The 23,045-nt window shown below is 39.6% G+C and overlaps 1 pseudogene; it reads left to right on the top strand.

Moving 5' to 3' along the window:
• The first annotated feature begins 96 nt into the window (after positions 1 to 96).
• LOC144664136 (uncharacterized) lies at positions 97 to 22,466 on the top strand (annotated as a pseudogene).
• The last annotated feature ends 579 nt before the right edge of the window (positions 22,467 to 23,045 follow it).

The following is a 23,045-nucleotide window of genomic DNA, read 5'->3' as shown; positions in this document are numbered from 1 at the left end:
TCGTAGATTGACATAAGTAACTCGTATTATATTAGTAAAGGAAAAGTAATCCAAATCGTTCTGTTGCTTTTCAAGGACCAACAGAATCATTACATTATGCCTGAAGAGGGGATCGGTCTCGCGTGCTCTGGTGGCGGGATTCGATCGGCCGCGTTGAGTTCTGGCGTGTTAAGGAGACTTCTTCACCGCGGTGTAAAAATCGACCACGTGAGCTGTGTGTCTGGCGGGAATTACGTAGCGGCTGCTTACTTGGATTGGAAATACAGACACAATCAACAACATGACCATAAATGGCATAAAGAGTTTTTTGAGTATATGCGCAGTAGAGTTGGCTGCCTTTCCAACTTTGAAAGGCCCTTACAAGGCATCGTGGAGTTCATAATACTTGTTTTACTGCTATTCACTGTCAGCGTTGTCATCCCTTGTGTCAGGTACAGCGTTGGAGCGTTCACGACATTGACGTTGCATTGACGTGCCCCTGAATTCAACCGGAAGTGTCGCTAACAGTTCTGCTACGGAACGCCAATGTCAGTCAGAATTTGCCTTAAGTGACCCGGAAGTGCAACAGCAGTGCGTTCTGTTCCTGCTGCTGTCCATTGCGTCCATCGTGTTCTACTGCATCTAGCTTGTCGGTCCGATAAGATTCCGCTCCATTGCTCGATTCTTCCAAGTTCTAACTGGAGTGTTGTTTATGTTCACATTTTTGCCGTGGTTAATTCAACAGTTTGTCGAGGTGCTTCCTTCCTGGCTCAACGCCCTAGTGATCGTTTTAAGTATCTTCTTCTGGCTCGGATTCCCGCCCTTGAGAAGGAAAGCTTCCCTTGCACTTGTGTTCTACTTTTACGCCTTCGTGATTAAGTGGAGAGTGTACCAGACCACGGTGTTCGGTATCGCTTACGAGGAGGACCTTTTCTACAAACTCTTGTTAATTTCTGGAGGCTTTATCTGGTTAAGTCCTTATTTTGGCATGTTCAGTATGACGGCAATTTTCACCTATTACAAGTAAGTGACTTAAACTATAACTTACCAAGCTCACAGTATTGGTGTCATAGCACCGTGCTGTTGTTGTTGTTGATGATGATGATGATGATGATGATGATGATGATGATGATGATGATTATAATCATGGCGACCCTCCCCTCGGAAAAAGTCGACTTCTCCCTCGACAAGGTCAACTCCCCCCTCTCCAAGTTCGACTTTCCCCTCGCAGGTATACCCTCCCCTCTGTCAAGGTGGACTTTCCCCTTGGCAAAGGTCGACCTTCCCCTCATAGGTCGACCTTCCCCTCTTAAAAGTCATCTTTCCCCTCTTAGGTCAACTTTCCCCTCATAGAAGGTCAGCGTTCCCCTCGTCTAACTTTAAACGATTTCGAATGGTTATCCCTGGTAGTAGATTTTGGGTTCCAATCCAAGTCAGAAAAGTAAAATCACTCAAGTGGTTGGTCAACACTTTTATTATACTCATTAACTTAGCTCATTAGCTTTTATAATAGTGCATTTTCATTGTAGACGGAACCAATGCTAATATACGCCGTAGAATGATCCCTTGTCTAAGCTGTAATTGGCTGAATTCTATGTTTCTTAACAAAGCTTGCGATGCGGTTGGGACAGCTATTATGGACTGTTTGCCTTTAAAAATAACTCTACACAGTCAACGTAAGTTCTTTCCCTTCAAACACCATTGCCCTGTTCTACCTCGGTTTCCCAGGAGGAAATTCCATTTGCATGCCTGCTACAGCCTAAACTAGACAAAATTCAACGCAGCCTAGGAGGAAAGTGACCTAACCTTTATATCGAAAAGGCTAACGAACGTTTAAATAAACAGGATAAATTAACTCAATTATACATTACAAACTCAATAGCGTCCTGGCGAAAAATTCTGATGCATTAACATTGATTAAAATATTTAACTTTTGATCTTGAGGGTAAACCTACATGTACTTAGCTGGACTGTCACTTGAGCGCGCAAAATACAATGAAGTACTCAAAACATCTAGTTCATTTGACTGAGTCAAGAATGACAGTTTTAAAGGAGCCATGTAACGATATTTTAGGTCATCTTTCTGATTAATTTTAAATCCAAGGAAAATTCAAAATAATAGTTCTCTAACGTAGAAAAACACCAACAAAGTAATAAAAACTCAAAAACAAACAAGGATGGTTGAGGCTGAGCTGACGGAGTTTATTATGAACGTTGTTCGTAACGTGGCTCCTTTAACGATGTAGAATCAAAGTATAAATAATGTGTACTGGAACATACAATTTGCAAAACTAAAACGTGGCTAAGTTAAAAGCCCGATTAAGCCATAGAAACATTAGAAAAAAGAAAACAGATTAACTATTAAAATGTAGAAGTAGAAAACCGAACGCCAATGTAACCCAACAATATGTGATTAAACAAAGTAATGTTTTAACGACACGAAATTTCCATTGCAATGAAATACAGCGGTGTTGTTTACCCTTGGCTAGCCCATAATGTAAAGACAAAGACATCACTGCCTCTACTGATGTCATTCCTTTTTTTTCTTTTTCTTCTCCTCTGGTTTTACGTTTTTGTGTTTAAAACTTTTTTAAACACCAAAATTCCCTTCTGCAAAAGGAGCTCTGTTGAACAGCAGTAAGAAAAATGTCGATACAACTTTCAAACGACACAAAAATGTTTTGGGTATTTTCACGTTCACGCTTCAACTCGCAACAGAGCTCCATTATGACGGTGGCAACCCGTTTTGGCATTGTCTGCTGTTTTAGTAAGACGTTCTTACACGTGACGCAATTATAATGGCATCAAACAATTACCCATTTCAAAACAAGGTCTTAACATAAAAAGTTACCGAAGCAACGGAATAACCTGTTTAAACGAACACCGTTAATTTAACCTTATAGAAAACGAGTTCGTTTTACCCCAGTTTTTCATTGTCGAAACGTAACAAAGATATCAAGGTTCTGCTTTTCGCCAAAACAATGTGTGGCACGTTCAGAGCCACCTTCATTTTTTTTTTTTCAATTTAAAGTAGCTCAGAACCCCTCCCATAAAACTTGGTAGCAAGCTAATCACAATACGTTTTGGTTTGAAAGCCCTTAAAACTAAAGGGCGTTATTAAAAGTCGTTTAAAGTTGATTAAACTGAATTGCTTTGGAAACCTGTTATATAGAGAGAAAATGCCTATCATTTGATATGCAATAAACTGCGTGTTTGTGTAATTTGACTGTTTTCTAGCATCATTTGATGAAAAAGAAGTTCTTAAAACTCTCTATTTCTTCCTTTTTCTATTGTTTAAATCTACAAGGTGTTTCACTTTGTTATAGCAGCTTAGGAACTCTCTTCTTTCCAGAATTTCTTTCAGTTCGGTTTGGAATAATTCCTTTACTTTGCCTCTTGGTGGAAGTTTCTTTAACGCTCCAAACTCACGGGTGAAAACTTTCTCAATCGCTTCGACGTCCTCGTCCGACCACTTTTGTTTAGTGGATTTGCTAGTACTTATAGAGGAAGGCCCCTCTTGCGACATAAGCCAATTCTCTACCTGCTTGTTTTTTTTAGTAACAGGTAGTTCTTTTGGATCTTGCCGTGGCTGGTTTTTCTGTACATTTCTTAAATAATCGACAATCTTTTTGACCATGCCGTCAACTTTCTCTAATTCAGCTAATTTGGCATCTTTTTTCATTGTTTCTTTCACAGATTGATTAGTTATGGCAGTGTTTAACCTAACTGTTTCCTTGAATATGTTTTGGATGTGTGTTTTCTCTTCTCCGGTGAGAGGTCTCGAAGCTTTGACACCGGAGCTCCCTTTTTCTTTTTCCACAGGCACATCCTCTTTGTCTGCTGCTTTTTGCAAGGGCTGGCCGTTTGACGACTTGTCTGCGAATTGCTGTGCGCGAGATGCTTCACTGAATTCGGTTGAATGGCTTGGCGCTTTGGCACCAGAGTTGCTTCTTTCTTTCTCTAAAGCCACATCCTCTTTGTCTACTTGTTTGTCCAAGGGCTGGTCGTTTGAAGACCTGTCTGTGAATTTCTTTATTGTCCGAGCTGCCCGAGAAGCAACTGCGGTCAGATCTTCTCGCAAGTAAGAATACATCGCAGTTTTTTGGGTGTGGCACATGGCAATGCGCACCCCACTCTCGTCAAAATCTGCTCCAGCTGTCTTGTTTTCTTGCAGTACTGTAACTATGAATTTGCGAATGTTGGTTGCCGTGACCCTCAAGTCCGGTCGTACGCCACTTCGGAGCCACATCTCTGGCAGCCTCCTATTGATTGTGCCATTTGTAAATCGCTTGCCTGAGCTTTGCAAGAACAGGTAATCATCTCGTGGACCGGGAAACTGCGGGTGAATCTTTTCCACGTAAATAGACAGTAGTTCTACCAGTTCATCATCCAGTGCTAGCATAGCTGGCCCATCAACGGATCGCTTGTGTTCAGGAATAAGCATTACAGGGTCCCCATTAACAGGATCTCGGCGCATGGTTTCATAGTGATGGAGCTGGGCATTTTCCAGAGCGCCTGGTCTTGTTCCAGTTTTAATTGTGATGAGGCATATTAAAAGGTCGCGAGCCTCACAGATTTCATCTTTCGTCAACGGGATGTCATCAGCAGCCTTTTGGAGAGTTTTTCTTGCTGAAATCATAGGTTTAGATCCTTTGAATTTTTCCACATCATCGATTGTAAGGCGCGTGTCACACTCATCTAAGAGCCTTTGATTTCTCTGAGGTCGCATCTCCAGGTCTACTGTTCTTCTCCAGCCTTTCAGTCTTTCTTTAGTGTTGCGCAGGATTTTATACACGTCCTGGCCAAGCGTTGGTACAGTTCCAGGGCGAACACGATCTACTGTGACAAAAGCCAAAAACTTCTCAAAAGTGCAAAGGTAAGCATTAATTGTTCCAGAACTTTTTGTTTCCATTTTGCGATCCACCCATTGGGTCCACACGATGTATCCCTCTTCCTCTGCTAATATATCAATACCAGTCCCTCCTGGATCTAGATCTTCAAGGATGGTCTTTATGTGGCTTGCATGCTGTAGCCTGTTTCGGTTCTTTTTCCTTCCACAATCAGGATAGTGCAGGTAGTCGTAAAAACCTATTAACCACTTGTGACGATCATTGCGCGGCGTTTTGGAGGTAAAATATTCCACCTGTGATTCACCATTTTGGCAATCTTCATCTTTGTCATCTTCTGTGTCTTCCTGCTCGGAGGAGTATACTTCAATACTATTGTCGCTGTCGCCCTTGATAATCTTTTCACATGGTTCTGACATTTCTCTCGACGCTGACCGTTTTCTTTTGAGAGAACTTGTGCAGTGCTGGACCTCGTCCTTTTCCTGCTTACCTTTGTACTCTCTCGCAATTCGTAGGTAATTTTCTAGCACCTCCCCATTCTTCAATTTGTGTCGTCTCTGGAGATGATTTCTCAGGACATGAGTTGCAAAATTACATCCTTCAAATGGACACCATTTAATTTTAAGGCCAAGTCTGGGTCTTCCCTTGCTCATCCGCCGCGGTCCTCTTCTCTTTCCTTCCAGACTTGCGATTGAATTAAGTTTGACAACTTCCTTCTCCTCCTTTTTATGCTTTGAACGCAAGTGCCTCAGCAGGTTAGGGCCCTCATAGCTGCACTTTGGGATCGGACACTTCTTAATCGAATGATGACTCTTCTTTAGCTTCTCCGCTTGCCTTCTTTTCTCCCCGGTTGTTTCATTGGCTCTTGCGTCTCTCTGCATCTCCTCCTCCTGTTGGCTACTGATCCCTTCGTCTGCTGTTTGACGAACTTCACCTGAACCTGCTTTCTCTATCGATGGTGCCTGTTTGTGTTGGTCTGAGGCTGCTTCCTTAAGTGCAGGGACGGTGTTGATTTTAAAGAATCTTTGGTCTTTGGTCTTTGGTGCTTTCATTTCCTCTGGCTCGTAATCTGGGTCAGCAGCGTTTTGTTGGCTGATTTCACTGTCAGTGGTACTGCTGCCATCTTCATCACCACTATGTTGTCCATTCCATCGTCGTCCAACCTTTTCCCGCAACATTTTAAGGCTTTGTATGTGCGCCAACAATCCACTAGCAACGTCCTGTCCGTCGATCGGTACATCTAATTGCATCTGGTGTTTAATTTCCGCTAGGTACTGTGTGTAGGCCATGACGGATTTTGAAATAGCTAGCAACTGGCCGTCTCCCAGGTATTCCCCGACAGCTGCACACTCCTTAGCCCTTCTGAAATGCATTTTAAGTGTTGTGACATTCGGCGCACTATTTAAGACTCCAATCTCCATACTTGGTGGCTCATCCAGGCTGAAGAAACGCAAAGCTTCTGGGTCTCCATCTACCGCCTGCCCAATGAATTCACTCAGCCATTGGCAGTGGTGCTCTCGTCCCTCCTCAGAAACTTCCCCGATGCTATCGTACCATTTCTTTATATGGGAGATCCGAATCTGTAGAGCGCGTCCCACACCAAGGGAATCAACCTCCACACTTATTTTGCTTTTGAAAAGAAACGATGCTAAAAAGTCTAGAAACATCATCAGTTCCACGGCCATTTTCTCCAACCAACCTCTAGAACTTGGGCACCTATAGTGACTCTTTTTGCCCGTGAGTACTCTGCTTTCATGGTTTCCATTGTTGGCTTAGAGTGAGGTATAAAGCTGACCTCCTGTATACCTTCAAGACCCAGATCTTTGAGAGCGGTCTCGTCCCCCATGTTGCCTAGTGCAACAATCCTTAGGTACTCCTCCATAAGTTAGCAACTCTAGATCTCTTTTACCAATTACACAAAACTGAAAAAAAATTTATATAGCTATTAAAACTGGTTTTAACTTATGGCTCACCACCTTATCCTTTTATCAAATTAATAACACATAGATGATATGGCCTTTGAAAAACAATTATTGTGTTTTGAGGCCGTTTTTGCTCTCCATAAACACACCCCCCCCCCCCCCCCCTACATTCCCACTTACGTGCATATCTCACTGTCATAGTTTCCCTGACAATTCTTCTCTTATATTACAGGGAAAAGCAATCTTTACAGCTAGTCGAACCAGGAAAAATTCACAACGCTTATGTTTCATCCCACCAGGTCATTTGAATGTGCTTTCCAAGGATTACACAATGGTTCCTCTCATTATATATAGTGCAACTAACATAGTAAAATGTACACAGATGCTTTTCCATAAAACGGCTAAAATTAATTAATTCACAGTTTTCAGGAGCTGTTCTTTTTGTTTCAAATTATAGGCAATGCTTAGTACCGATTTATGTGAGCAAAAAATGATCGTAAATATTTATTGAATAATGAAAGTAACGACTTTCTGTAAATATACTTGAGAGAATTGCAAAGTAGCATGGTGAAAATGGAATAAAAAAACTTACGCCTTTGGTCCAACTCTCTGTGTAACTTCAATTCACAACTTAAATCAACAATTAACTTTTTTGTAAATGTTATTGGTATTTAATTAAACTGATTTGCAATTCCAGCTCTCTAGCAGAAACATTGGCTTCACTTGTTCAGCGTATTTAAGTAATTTAACTATTAACAGGAGCACAATAGTCGTTTCAATTGTTGCTTGTTTTCAACAAATTTAAAATTTTTGGACCTTTAGAGTGGGCGCTTATTCGAGGTGGGTGCTTATTAAATTTTTCACTATTTTCAGTAAGTAGTAAGTTTATTTTGTAACAAAACAATAAATATTAACAAAACGTGAAGTTGAACCAAAGCAAAATTCTAACTGTTCATTGAACGTTTCTATAAAAATTAATACTTGAAATTGATTCAACCAGAACACTTTTGTCACAAAAGCTTTGGGCCCACAATCTTGGCACCCACCCCTCCTTTAAACTTGGATTCTGTAAAACTCCCATCACCATACAATATCACACCTAAATTCGGCAGTTCGTGATGCTAATACACTCCGCAGTCTATTGCAATTTTAGTTTATATTTTATTTGCCATAACCAGAAGTACGTAATCTAGAAATCTACATCTAGCATTGTAGCGCGTGCAATCAGATTGGCGTGTATGCTATATTTGAGAAAATGCCGTGATACCTTGCCAACAAAACAAATCAGATAACAAATTAAAACTGAAAAAAGTTGATTAATATTACACAGACAATTTATGTGCGCTCGAAGGGAGAACCAAACCATAGAAATTGCAACCTTTAGTAGAATAAAATATTTATTTTTTGTGAAGTGTGTTTCGCTTTGCTGAACATCTAAACTACATCAACAAAATTATAGTGTCTTGCTCCTGAGCTACAAAAACAACCAAGACTCGAAGTTCGTTTGGAGTTAATCGTTTTCTGAATAATCTCGATAAATTGCTAACTGACATTGTTTTCAAAAAGTGAGCAATACAACAATTGAAACACACATTTTAATTGACCTTTTTTTAACTCTAATGTTTTAAAAGTCGTAATACCGTCTGTTGAAATTTGAAGTTTGTAGACAAGTGAAAAGGCAACCCGTGGCCGTTTTTCACAGACAAGCTCACAAAACAAACATGTTGAATGTTAATATACAAATCGATCGCAAAATTTGCTAGTGAAAAATTTAATTGTCAGCTGGTCGAATGAATGAAAATAACCCACACCCGAATCTGAAAGCACTAGACCCAATATATAGACTACTAGATTATGTAGTACTCTTGCCATAACATAACACGAAACTCCAAAGTCTTAGGGTCACCGAAAGCTGAGAATATATACGATGAACATCACCTTCCTTATTAGCCCCATTCCTGGATAACAGCCCCCCCCCCCCACCTCTCATCAAAGGCTTATTTATTTACGAAAAAAAAAGAAAACAAAAACTTGCTCAAAATTTATATTGCAGGTATTTATAGAGCAATGCAGCCAGTGACCGTTTTCTTTCCTTTTTTTTTTAACAAAAACACAATTTCAGCTTACCATGGCCACAATCAGTGAAATGACTTCCTGATGCGGCAAATAGATTGAGATTTATAAAAAAAAAAAAAAAGAAAAAAAAAATTGACAAAAAAAAAGCGAGAGATCCTTTTGAATGACCAAAAAAATAACTAAACAAACTGAGAAAATAATGGAACGGCTTTCCAGAGTAACGTATTAAAAAATTTTGACACAAAAATACAAGCAACTAAAAAATATATACGAATGAATTCATAATAGCACACACAGTGTACATGCAATGAAATGGTTTCTGACGCCGAACACAACACTTGACACATCTGTATCTGTTTGTAATTATGGTTTTAATTAGTGCTTTCAGCTTGACATTTTTGACCTACCGTTCAACTTTCTACTACGTTTCGTGATTTTTTGAAGCCACGAGGTTACACAAGATTTTCGACACAAAAATAAGAGCTACTATTCTATAGTGCGAATTAATTAAGCCGTTCCAGCGTACAGAATTAATTTACAAAATGCACATGCAGTTAAATGGTTTCTTGACCTTGACGCGACAAACAACACTGAACAGATCTGTGATGTTTGTGAATATGGAACGAGTTTTTCAACTGATGTGATTTCAGATCTGCGAAATTAACGGATGGCAGTGACAAATAATCTGTCGATAAATTGTACAAAAATTTAACTAAAAACTAAACACTGCACCACTCCGCTCCAGACCTTCTTAAGCCATTTTAATGAATCCAAAAATACTGCCAAAATAAGCTATTATTGGACATTTGATATTTTTGATGGTGAAATAAATATGATTACTATTTTGCTCACTACTGAAACCTTCAAGCGTTATTTCATTCACGATACCTTTGTGCGACCGCTGACACTAAAAAGTTACACTGCGGGAAGGTGTTATAACTTCTTTTCCGAGCGGCCATTTTGAGGTTTTACCTTGTAGTTGTAATGTTAATTAACAGCTGGAACGCAATATTTTACGACCAATTAGCGTGCTAAATCATATAAGAAACACAGTTGTAGCATAAAATCTGATGCAGCATGAGGCAAGAGCAATTTTAGTAGGACTATTGAACGTCAGATAATGTACAACACGCTAGCTGCATAATTGGCATATCGGAATCTGTAAATATGGCGAGAGAATCTTGTCTGTGAAACGAAAGGAGATTCTGTAAGATGCACCGACTACTTAAATAAGACTTACGATTGTTTGATTACTTAGTCTATTGCCGTTATAAGTTATAAAGCAAAAGGTTACTTACAGAGCAATTAACATGTGACTCACCTTAATCGAGATCTGTCCCAGTATTTGTCCGATGTAGACTGGAAACGGCGTAATTCAACCACAAAACTGAGGGGAAAGTCAACCTTCACCACGGCTTATTTCGAACAAAAACAGAGGGGAAAGTCGACCTTCACCAAACATCGGTTTGTATCATTCAAATCTTTTTTTGCTTTGCTCTTTTACTTGCTACTTTCAAAATTAGTTAGAACTGTCTTTATCATTCTCTAAAATGTAAATATTGGCAGCAAATTTCGCTAAGTCAGCATTTTTTGTAAGCGCTTAAAAGAAGGCTAAAACTGCATAATTTCAAATCACCGCAATTTTGTGAGGTTCCACCTTCAAAGAGATTAAGAGATCGAAAATCTTGGATTCAATATTTCACTTTTTTAGAAGCTTGAAACCAAAAAAATACTAAATCTCGAGGTATGTTATCAATTCTTGGAAAGAAACAGCTTGAAATGTCAAAGATATTAAATTTTTAACACAATTTTAGTATTGGTCAGCGGTATTTCGTTACAGATAATGCACACAAGCAAAAGTACATTTTCATTACATGTAAAACTAAAAGAGCTTTGATGTCGTGGAAAAAAGGTTGAAATCGGCTCAGTTTTGATTTTTCTACGAATTTTTTTTCGTATTTGAAAATGGCGGTTTCTCGACTTCCAAATATGCAGAAAAGGCAAAAAAATGCTTAACAAGCAAAATTATGCCAGTTGCATTAGCTTGGTATTAAGAATGTGATGTGTTGTAACTGCTTGCCAAGTTTCAAGTCGCTCAGTGGTCTGGTTCCAAAGTTTTGGTAGTTTGAACTTTGTCAGTTTCAACTACAGGTAGAACTAACTGGTCGACTTCCCCCTCCCTTCAATATCATTAAAAGCTTTTCCTAGTCAATCATAACATGATTATTTCTTTTGAAATCTACTTAGATTATTCCTCTTATGGATACCATTCAAACACGCCAAGCATTCCTTATATAGATATATTGCTGGGTTTTTTCAGCCGCTACACAAAGTCATTTCGTTGACGCCATATTTACAAATAAGGGAGGGGCTGGAATAAAATTTGTTTTTCAAAGTCACAATCCGCTCAATCCGAAATGAACTCTCGAATATTAGTAAGCAGATTGTTAAGAGCTAGTGTGATTACTTTTCTACGAGTAAAGCTGTTTATTTGGATGATTGACAGTCTTTAAAATGCGTCTTTTACAAAATTTGGCATCTCCGAGGTGCCTTAAGTGTAATACTCCATAATTTTCGAGCTTTTTTAAAAGTTCGCGGACACCGTACCTCACCGATTTCGCTGAAATTTAGCATGCAGTCTTGTTTTAGGGTCCTAACTACCAAATGGATATTAAAAAGTTTCAATTCTTTTTATTTTGGAAAATATCAAGAAGGCCGATTTGAAGCGTCCGTGACGGCTCGCCAACATGGCGGATCGAAGGTGTTCTTGTTACTTCGACACTGAACCTGCCGTCACAGTTTCTCGATCATACTTGGTATAGTTATAAAGAACTATCTTTCTTCTTTCTATATATCAAAATAGATTCGGCAAATGTTGAGTTTGGATGATCAACGGCCAAGAAGTTCGAAGGTATGTTAACGATGTTTTGAACAGTCTCAAATTTACTACAAAATGAAAGGCTTATAACTCTACTGTTATCTCGATTTAGAACTAGCCATTTACCATGAACAAAGCTTGTTCATTGGTTAATTGATTCCATTAATAAAAAAATTGGGGAAATGTAACCGTTAAGAATAACAAATTATGGAACCTCTAGTAAATTGGCCATTTCAGCGCCATTTCAGCGGATCAGCTCATTTAACAGCAAATAATCGGGAGAAACATGAAAGGGTTACAGTCGTTTATAATAAGCAGTTTTCAGGTATTCTTTGCTTATCTTAAACAAATACATAATCTTTGCCAAAGTTATGGCGATTTTTGAGCGTACGATCGTTTCTCCAAATTTTTATGTCGGCAACTTTATTTTATTTGTTGTCGAGATTATATTATACGCTGTTGTTATTCAGTATTCGTTTCACAAGAACTTCTGTTGCTCGCATTTTCCAAATCACTGTTTAAGAAATTGCCCATTCCGTAACAGGGTCATTCTTACTTTTTCTTTAAAAATTACTAGAAAAGCAAGAATGTCATAGAACGGTTTTATACTAGTCAAAATACCTGTCAGACATAACTTCAACTGTTTGTGTTATCTGGCTGTTTTCACAAATATGCAAATTAAGGAATTCTTTAAGTGCCTATCTTTAACTATTTCACGCTTAAAGATTCCTCTAAATCTTTTCGCCTACCTTTTGGCCAAACGAAGTTTTGTGTCTCCAGGCAGAATGCTCGCTATCAGCAATGAAAGTCGAAGAGATACAGAAGCTCGAGTAAAATTCTAACTGCTGTGAAATGAACATCGTTTGAGCTTGACGTGTATTTATAGATTGCTCATTTAACAGCAAATAATCGGGAGAAACATGAAAGGGTTACAGTCGTTTATAATAAGCAGTTTTCAGGTATTCTTTGCTTATCTTAAACAAATACATAATCTTTGCCAAAGATTTGGCGATTTTTGAGCGTACGATCGTTTCTCAAAATTTTTATGTCGGCAACTTTATTTTATTTGTTGTCGAGATTATACGCTGTTGTTATTCAATATTCGTTTCACAAGAACTTCTGTTGCTCGCATTTCCCAAATCACTGTTTAAGAAATTGCCCATTCCGTAACAGGGTCATTCTTACTTTTTCTTTAAAAATTACTAGGAAAGCAAGAATGTCATAGAACGGTTTTATACTAGTGAAAATACCTGTCAGACATAACTTCAACTGTTCGTGTTATCTGGCTGTTTTCACAAATATGCAAATTAAGGAATTCTTAAAGTGTCTATCTTTAACTATTTCACGCTTAAAGATTCCTCTAAATCTTTTCGCCTACCTTTTGGCCAAACGAAGTTTTGTGTCTCCAAGCAGAATGCTCGTTATCAGCAATGAAAGTCGAAGAGATACAGCAGCTCGAGTAAAATTCTAACTGCTGTGAAATGAACATCGTTTGAGCTTGACGTGTATTTATAGATTGCGCTCGAGCTCCGTTAATTAAGTTTATTCATTTGGCGATCAGATAAAAATCAATGAATGATCAGAGTTATTAAAGTCCATTTCTAAGCACGAGAGACACGGAAGTTTGTTTCAGAAGCATTTATGCATAGAAATACCGGGATTTTTTTTAGCGGTAAGTCTGCATTTATAATAGCTGGGAGTTTGGGGTGTTTTTTGGTGTTTTTTTTTTTTGAGGGGGCTCGGGGGGGGGGGGGGGTAGCGGGGTGTGGAAGTGGTGCCTTCGTATCCTCTTTTGTTCGTTTACACATTGGCCTGAATTTGGAACAGTTCGGAGATTGGATTATCAATTACTCTTCGTTATGCCATGTCACCCCTTAATGTGGGAGCGCCGCGCCTCAATTCACGATAAAAAATTTATGGCCGCCCGGTCCATTTATGTAGTTCTCCGTCAGGTCTCTCAATAGGCAGGTTACGAGCCTAGTGGCCCATCAGGCCGGAGCTCATACCGGTTTCCGCAACGTGAAGCGACAACGAGTATTTTTTACTCCACCCGGATGGGATGCTATTCCATCGCAGGGTTACCTCCCTTCCCGAATAGCTAAAGATTGACTGGTAATCATTTTTACACCTGGCTAAGGAAAGGGACTCTGGGAGTTTAGAGGCTTTCCAAAGAACTTAATGCATTGTCCCCCAAAAGCTCTATCCAGGACTGTTTGGTCCAGAGTCCAGCGCAGTGACCATTATTAGGCCATCACGCTCCCCAACCGTGTAAGAAAGTGCAAAAATCTGCTTGTATAAGCCCTGGGGTTGTACAGTTTGGTACGAAATGTGGGCTTTTAAATGTGGTAGGTCTTATATCCGTGGTTAGGGTGCGGTGGCTTAAAGCGAAATTAAAAAACTTCTTGTTTTCTGAAAAACGTTTTTATAAACTGATTTGAATTACATTAATGAATTAAAGGGACAGTGTCACCAAGATTTAATAAAATTTAAAACTCTCAAGACGGTAACCTGGTAGGAAAAAAAGTGGCCTTAAACTTTGACAGTTGACTTGGAAGAAATATATGGGCCTTGAATTGGAAGGGCTTATGAGAGAAAAGGATAAAAAGGGGAATTTCACAGAATCTGCTCAACAGCGTACTCTCGAGCAGCTTTCATTTATCTGCCCACTGTCTTTTTCTCTCTCCAGGTTTTAGTAATGCCAGACCGCTATGAGTGGATTTACAATTCATATTAACACTTTTTTGAGATTTTTAAATCCCGGTTCGAGCTTTGGGGGGATATTGCGTTGAGTTCTTCGGAAAGCTTCTGTACTATCATACCGTATTTACTCGAATAAGCGCCGCCCCCGAATAAGCGCCGCATTTCGGACAAAAAAGTTAATAAGCGCCGCCCCCGGCGCCGCAGTCCCGATGCGGCGCTTATTCAAGGAAATCTGTTTAACTAGAAACAGAACTACAAAGCAACTCTTAAACAAACTTGGACATTTCTTTCCATCAAAAGCGACGTTCTGCAGTTCAAAGTGCTTGTTTTACCGCTCAGTTTTTCTATTGAACATTCTTCAGTACAATCTTCAGCAAGAGACGACTTTTGGCAATCAGGGGACCCTATTTTAATAAATGTAAAGGATTAGATTCTTTGTGGTGTCAAACGTTTTAATAAGCGCCGCCCTCAAATAAGCGCCGCCCTCGAATAAGCGCCGCACTGGAGGCGTAAAAAATTTAATAAGCGCCGCGGCGCTTATTCGAGTAATTACGGTAGTCCCTTTCTTCACCTAGGTCGGCGTTAAGGACATACGTGATGTAAGTCATGACGCATCACGAGAGGTGTCCTTATGGAGAGGTTCGACTTTAATAAAAAAAAAGTCCGAGATAACAAAAACAGCCAAGTTCTCACCTGCTTTTTTTTTCTAAAAATCTGGACAAAAAACACTTGTGTCTTTTAACTTGCCCTAAAAAGAATTGATTCGAAATTCATTTCAAATCAATGAGGAAAATGTGTTAGCCTCACTGTTATTATGTTGTTCTTGCCGCGAGTAAGCCACGCCTTCTTCGAACACGATAATTACTGATGACACAAACGTAAAGTCATGTTCATTTCAAAATCAGCTCGCATTATGCTTATTAACAGATGAGCTCTTTTGTTCAACATTCAGACCACTGTGTCAGAGATCTAAAGAAGATTCGGAGGCACCACTTCCACCCCCCTCCCCCGCCTTCCTACAACAACACCAAAAAAACCCCAAACTCCCAGCAATTATAAATGCAGATTTACCGCTAGAAGCCGAGTATTTTTTAACCGCGTCAGTCAATAATAAACCGGTATTTCTATGCATAAATGCTTCTGAAACAAACTTCCGTGTCTCTCGTGCTTAGAAATGGACTTTAATAACTCTGATCATTCATTGATTTTTATCTGATCGCCAAATGAATAAACTTAATTAACGGAGCTCGAGCGCAATCTATAAATAAACTTCAAGCTCAAACGATGTTCATTTCACAGCAGTTAGAATTTTACTCGAGCTTCTGTATCTCTTCGACTTTCATTGCTGATAACGAGCATTCTGCCTGGAGACACAAAACTTCGTTTGGCCAAAAGGTAGGCGAAAAGATTTAGAGGAATCTTTAAGCGTGAAATAGTTAAAGATAGACACTTTAAGAATTCCTTAATTTGCATATTTGTGAAAACAGCCAGATAACACGAACAGTTGAAGTTATGTCTGACAGGTATTTTCACTAGTATAAAACCGTTCTATGACATTCTTGCTTTCCTAGTAATTTTTAAAGAAAAAGTAAGAATGACCCTGTTACGGAATGGGCAATTTCTTAAACAGTGATTTGGGAAATGCGAGCAACAGAAGTTCTTGTGAAACGAATATTGAATAACAACAGCGTATAATCTCGACAACAAATAAAATAAAGTTGCCGACATAAAAATTTTGAGAAACGATCGTACGCTCAAAAATCGCAATATCTTTGGCAAAGATTATGTATTTGTTTAAGATAAGCAAAGAATACATGGAAACTGCTTATTATAAACGACTGTAACCCTTTCATGTTTCTCCCGATTATTTGCTGTTAAATGAGCTGATCCGCTGAAATGGCGCTGAAATGGCCAATTTACTAGAGGTTCCATAATTTGTTATTCTTAACGGTTACATTTCCCCAATTTTTTTATTAATGGAATCAATTAACCAATGAACAAGCTTTGTTCATGGTAAATGGCTAGTTCTAAATCGAGATAACAGTGGAGTTATTAGCCTTTCATTTTGTAGTAAATTTGAGACTGTTCAAAACATCGTTAACATACCTTCGAACTTCTTGGCCGTTGATCATCCAAACTCAACATTTGCCGAATCTATTTTGATATATAGAAAGAAGAAAGATAGTTCTTTATAACTATACCAAGTATGATCGAGAAACTGTGACGGCAGGTTCAGTGTCGAAGTAACAAGAACACCTTCGATCCGCCATGTTGGCGAGCCGTCACAGACGCTTCAAATCGGCCTTCTCGATATTTTCCAAAATAAAAAGAATTGAAACTTTTTAATATCCATTTGGTAGTTAGGACCCTAAAACAAGACTGCATGCCAAATTTCAGTGAAATCGGTGAGGTACGGTGTCCGGACAAAGTTCGAATCATATAGACTATGACAATTAAGTTTGACTTCCATATCTCAGAAGCAATTTTTTTTGGTAAAGCTTTCAATGCATGGAAAGTCAACCTTTGAATTGAACTTTCGAGAAAGGTTTTTATGAGGAGTGCCACTAAAGCACTTTGCTAAGAATATAGCTTGCAAAAACAGTACATTTTTTTAGCAAAAGGTCGTCTCTCCCCTCGTTTTAGCCTCTTTCATCTTAAGTTACCAGGCAACGAAAAGACTTAGCCTTCGTCAAATGAACTGAATGTCTACCTTCTTAAGAGTTCTAAAAATCTGCAGCATAGTTTATCTGATATACCAAAAAGTAAAGCCACTGGATTCAGTTATACGTCGGTGGAATTTCCCCTCGGTAAGGAAAAGGTGATCATTTCGTTAAATTTTTAGTTGCTATGCAGTAACCACGTGACATTGTGACGTCATACTTAATGTAAAGAAACAACAAACAAATATACATATCATGTAAAAATTTGAGCAATTGTCTGTTCAAAATGACGAAGTTATAAGTGTTTGATCTTTTTTGGCGATTTTCAAAATCAAGGTTGAGTTGAGCGAGCTCAAAAACCGGGTGTAATATATAGACCTCGGCGGCATTTTTTTGTCTGCTCTGAAACCGATTTCCCAAAATAGTGGTGATAATCGTGATTATAAGGGGATCATGGGTGATCGGTCTAAAAGTCATACATGCCAAAAATCGCGAAAAAACGACATTTTTTAGCTGTATTCCCCGTCAAAGTCTACTCTCCCCTCACCCCCGAGCTATAAATGATCATTCCCGTTAGCCATTTCAACTGGTCACCGCCAAATGCATACAATCTGTTGTTTATGCACTAATAGTCTGATGCCTAAAAACGTAAGTCAATTTAAATAAATTTGCTTTTACTTTTGGCCATTTAAAAAAGTTGGTGATAGGCGAGGGGAAAGTGTACGGTGGAGGATTCCAATGATGATGATGATGATGAAGATGATGATGATTATTATGATGATGATGACGATGATGATGATGATGATGATGATAATGACATATTAGTGTCAGTAAATGAATTCGGCGAGACTATACGAACGCTCTGAGTGTATTGTCGAGAAAGTGTTTGAAAAATTATTGGTTTCTCTTTGTCAACCTTCTGATGGCTTCCATTTGATCAGACCAATTAAATCTCAGAATTTGAGTGTGTTGCCAAGTCAACTTCATCCCAAAACTTCTGATATTTTGATTACTCGAATAAAAAAAGATGCCATCGGAAATTATCCCAGAGATGTTAATCACCTTTTTTCGCGTGCAAAGATACTGCGTCCCTCTTGGGGAGGGGCATTACACCGCTTAAAAAGTATTTAAATGTTGACTTGAGGTTTTTTTAAATTTTCAAGTGGAGGCTTCAGAAATCGTTCTTTACAAAGGAGAGCGTTGGATCCCTTGGCTGCAAAGGAATCAGTTGCCGAGACTTCTTTCCAATCCTCTCTTGTTGCCGCCACCAGCATGACCCTACCAAGCACCCTTTGCTCATGTCTGACCTTGAACACGTCCAACCACAATACATCAGCAACGTGGCAGTTGAATACTGGCGCAAGAAACCGTCCTTGAAAGAACCCTCCTACAGCGTCATGGCTCTTTCACCAACTGAAAATGAACGAATCGATCACCAGCCGGGAGAGCCTGGTGTAGCAGATACACTGTTTCCATGCAACATCAACCTGGTGGATGCCATGGTAACGTCTGCTGCCGTGATGGCGTTAAGTCCTGAACAAGAAGAACCATTCAGAGATCTCCAGGTTCTCTTGGGATTGACTCTCAGGAAAGGTATCAGGAGCAATCCACATGATTCATTCGGGTGCGTTAGGCAAGAATTAGCTTCAAAGGTAAGAAACGAGGGCAATGCATAGAATACTAAATCCGATCGCATCAAAGCATCGTTTACAATTATACGCCCTGTAGTTCCTATAGTTTAGTGGTGGTTAATGATGATGATGATGATGATGATGATGATGATGATGATGAGGATGATGATGTTGGTGGTGATGACGAATGCCGCAGCGACGATGACAACAAAGTAACGATCAAGGAAATGAATGGTTGCTCTATTTTCTCCGTTAAATTGTCGAGTACTATCTTCCGATCCCCCTGGCTTTTCAAGATAGTAGATCGACAGTCGAATAAGAAACAGTGAAGCGCTTTGCTAATTCTTTAACTAATCAAATTGTCTGAGTATAATCCAGTGGCTACAAAAAATGACATAACACCTAAAAAACCCTACGTGCGCTCTGAGGGCCTTCTTTCAATCGACAGTAGCTTGTGGCCAATCAGATTGTGAGTTTGTTAATAGTCAGATACTGGGCTATGCTAAAATGAATGGTTCAAATAAACCCACGAAGCCGTCGGACTGAAGCATTAAAGTTGACCGGCTGACGTTCTGCTGCTCTGATTTAGTGCTACTTGAAAATGCAATGAAGGTGTTGGCGATGATAAGAAATCCACTCATAGTGGCCTGGCATTGCTAAAATGTACTGTACTAGTCATGGAAAGTGTCCAAAGGTGGTTTGGCTACTAACGGATAGGGCAATTGTGGCCTAAAACTTTGACAACGTATGGCAGACGTTTTCAAATTTGACAATGTTACTTGGAACATTACATTTTTAAACCATTGATTATATTTATTCACACCTTGAAGAATGAATTTGGGCCTTTCTAGACTTATTAGAATTCTCATTGATACTTTAATAACCGCGAATTTTCTTTTTTTACATGATGTACTATTTTTCGTTCTTTGTTTCAGATTTTAGCAGTTTAAATCCAAAGTATCGCAGCCTTCTCTGTAATATTTCTTGCTGTCATCCCATTATCTCCTTGGAACATGACGAAAGCCGAGGGTTACGTAGTCGCTGTGTTTGTGGCACATGTGCTGGTATTTTTCGCCATTGCCATTATGCCGACTGGTGGTGAACCGCCATGGTTCTTTGACAAATTTGTCAGGTAAGAACCGAAATTGTTTCACTTTCAAGTTTTGTTTTGTTTGCGAGCAATTTCCTTACTTTTTCACCTTCCACAGATCATTCTCGCGGGCTCAATATGTAATGATGCCTTTCAGTAGTAGTGTTACAGTGCTGCGCATTGGCCTGTCTCGATTGTGATCGTAAATTGCTGGAAAGTTGCCGACTAGAATGCCAAAACTGGCAAAAGGTTGCTAAAAAAAGTTGCTCCAAAAAACACGAACGTTGCTTTTAAAGAACAAAAGTTCCCCAGATAAATGCTAATTTGTCTTTGATGGTAAGGTTTCTAAACATGTTCATGCAATTTAACTACAACAGAAATATCTAAATAACATTTTAAGGCCAACTTTTGTTGAATTACAAAAATTTCTTTCACACAGAACAATCATAAAGACACTGATGACGTCATGTTCACTGACCAGTTTTTAATGCTGAATGATCTGAAAGTTGAAGCATCTTCTGAACTTCCCCGGAAATCTTCGGCAAATTTCACTAATCTTCGGAAAAGTTAAAAAAAATTTTTGGAAACGTTCGTTGGCCTTCCAACAGCACTCGGACTATCTTCAGAAATTTCGGTCTAGAAATTGCAAAAGGTTGCGCGAATTGAAGAAAAAAAGTTGCTCGACAGATGGAAAGTTGTAGTAAATAATAAAGATGGTAAATTTTGAGCTCGGTAATAAATAATAAAGATGAAGTGTTCAAATAAAATGGTACTTGATGATTTCGACATTGCTGATCCTAGCAGTATGCAGGACGCGTGTCACATATCAACCTAGTAAATGGTCCAGCTCACCACGAGTCTCTCGTAGCTCAGTAGGTTAGAGCGCCCAACCGTTATCTGAGAGGCCATGGGTTTGATTCCTGTCGGGGACTCAGATTTTTTCTTTGTCCCATCAGTCGTGTGATGTTGAAAAGTTGCTCAAAGTTTGCAGGCACAATCGGGACAGGCCTAGCTGCGCACCACACCGTTGCCAGGTGACAAGTTTTTTGACAACTTTTTGATAGCTTTTTGATGGCTTCTGTTACAACTGGCCAATCAAAATGCAAGAAGTGGGAGAGGCAGGATTGACAATTGTCGAAGATAGTCCAGTTCTGGCCCTCTCTCTGTCTGGCCAGAACTGGACTATTGCCGACGCAGCCTCTCACTGTTCTTTTTGCACTTTGTTTGGCCAGTTCACATGAAAGTCGTCAGAAAGTCGTCAAAGAGAAATAAAAATAAGTCAAAGTGGCAAAGGAGCACTACGCAGTACTGTATTAAAAACTCGTTTGCTAAACTCAACTTGTAACAATGCCTCAGTCTCTTGCTGTAACTTCATATCGGGTGTAAATCATAAGGAGTCCCTTGTGATATCGTCCGTCATACATCCATGCAGTCGTTTACATGTAATATTATTTATCGTATTACAAGAGTTTGTTGATTTTTAAAACTGTCCAAATAAATTTTACGATGTTGTTTAAAAGAAGGGAATTTCAAAAATTTGGACAACGCAAGCAGCAGTGATTTCATTTTTCTGGATGTTTTCACGCGCAGTATGTTTGACCACAGCATTCTTTTCAGACGGTTTTTGGGCTCGTCACGCAATGCTTCCTAGTAACGTACGTGGTAGAAGAATGCGTGACGAGCTGTTTTAAAAGTTTTTTTGATTACTATGTGACTCTGGTTGTCTTTCCTTCCCTTCTAAATTTTGCTGCAGTTGTCTTAGTCGTCTTGGATTTTTTGGACTCACACCGTACCAATCTCTTTCTTTCATCTTATATTTCTATACAGATGGTGTCACGTACATTTGTACCACATTCGATTTCTACGCGAGGTCTTTCAAGTCGACAATGTCGGTCCCTGTCCCCCAGCGCTCTTGTTTCTCAGCGAAGCCGGGCGCCTAGAGAAATTTGGTTTGCTGCCTCTGCTGAAAAAAAGGCTCAAAAGAATCCTCATCGTCGATGGAAGCCTCATCAGAAGCGACGAAGATTACTCCAAACACCTTCTGAGCTCATTAGATCAAGCAAGAAAGGAACTGCACTGTGAGTTTGTCGGAAAAAAGAGTCGTGACGTCATAGAGGAGATGAGAAAAAAGTACGTGGACGTCCCGAGGGGCCACCAGCAGAGGCATTATCGATTTAAAGTTCGGTATTACGACAAGAATCCGAAAGGTGGTTACTTGGAAGTCAGCAAAGGCAAGATAATGATCATTGCTCCCCGTCACCCTGCCTACGGAGTAAAGCCTCCACCAGACATGGAGACAACTTGGGACCAGTACACCAGCGACACCGGAGAGGAACTAGACGCGAGAGAATGGGGTCTAGGTCCCGTTCTGCGTGCAGAAGAAGTTGACCGGCTGACGTTCTGCTGCTGTGAAGCTTGTCATTCAAGTTCGAATGTTCTTCGCTGGATTTCTGGGAAGCTTTGTTCAGGTTTCCCGAGTACCTCGACCGCCAACCAGTTCTTTACGCCGTCTCTCTTCACAGCCTATCACCGCGAGGGATATCGCGCATGTGTACAAGCCGGTGCTGAGGAATTCCTGACTGACAGAACAGCATTGTCGTCCCCAGTGTCCGTGAACCTTCTGGTCAGCGCCCGGGATGGGGACGAGAATGACAGAGCGGCTGTTAACCTCGGAAATGTGTAATGGGACTAACTATCCTGCACTCAGTTGATGTAGTGACACAATAGCGAGACACCTCATGACATATTTATACCACGTAACACTCAGTTCGTGTAGAATATTACTGACTAAACAGCACTGCGGTAAGCGTAACTGGCGTTCCGGTTAGCCAAAGTAGCACTCCGGTTAGCCTTAATAGCGTTCGGTTAGCCTAACTATCACTCCGGTTAGCCTAAATAGCACTCCAGTGAGCCTTCTTTAGCCTGGGTTGCTTGCGATCAGCTTTCACAATAGGGTTGGGATTTCTATCCAAAAAAAAAATACTCCCAATGTATAATATAATCCACTTATCAAAGTTTCTTCACGAAAAACAGTACTTACTCCGGTACGAAGTATGTTTAATTTTTATTATTTAAAATGCTGTAATATAGCGAGTGGTAGCAAATCGATAAACATGGTATCACACATTTGTGGATAAAAATGATATTCACACATGAATGATATTATTTTTGACCAATCAGCTCACGGAGTTTGCAATGTTTCAATGCTCAATGAGCCAAAGTTTATCGATTTTAAGTCGAAACATCTTCGGACCTTCCTCGG

Source organism: Oculina patagonica, chromosome 8 (assembly GCF_052425735.1).
Source record: "Oculina patagonica isolate OP01 chromosome 8, crgOcupat, whole genome shotgun sequence".
NCBI lineage: Eukaryota > Metazoa > Cnidaria > Anthozoa > Scleractinia > Oculinidae > Oculina > Oculina patagonica.
Note: the sequence above shows the minus strand (reverse complement) of the source record. Positions and strands in the feature narration are given on the sequence as shown.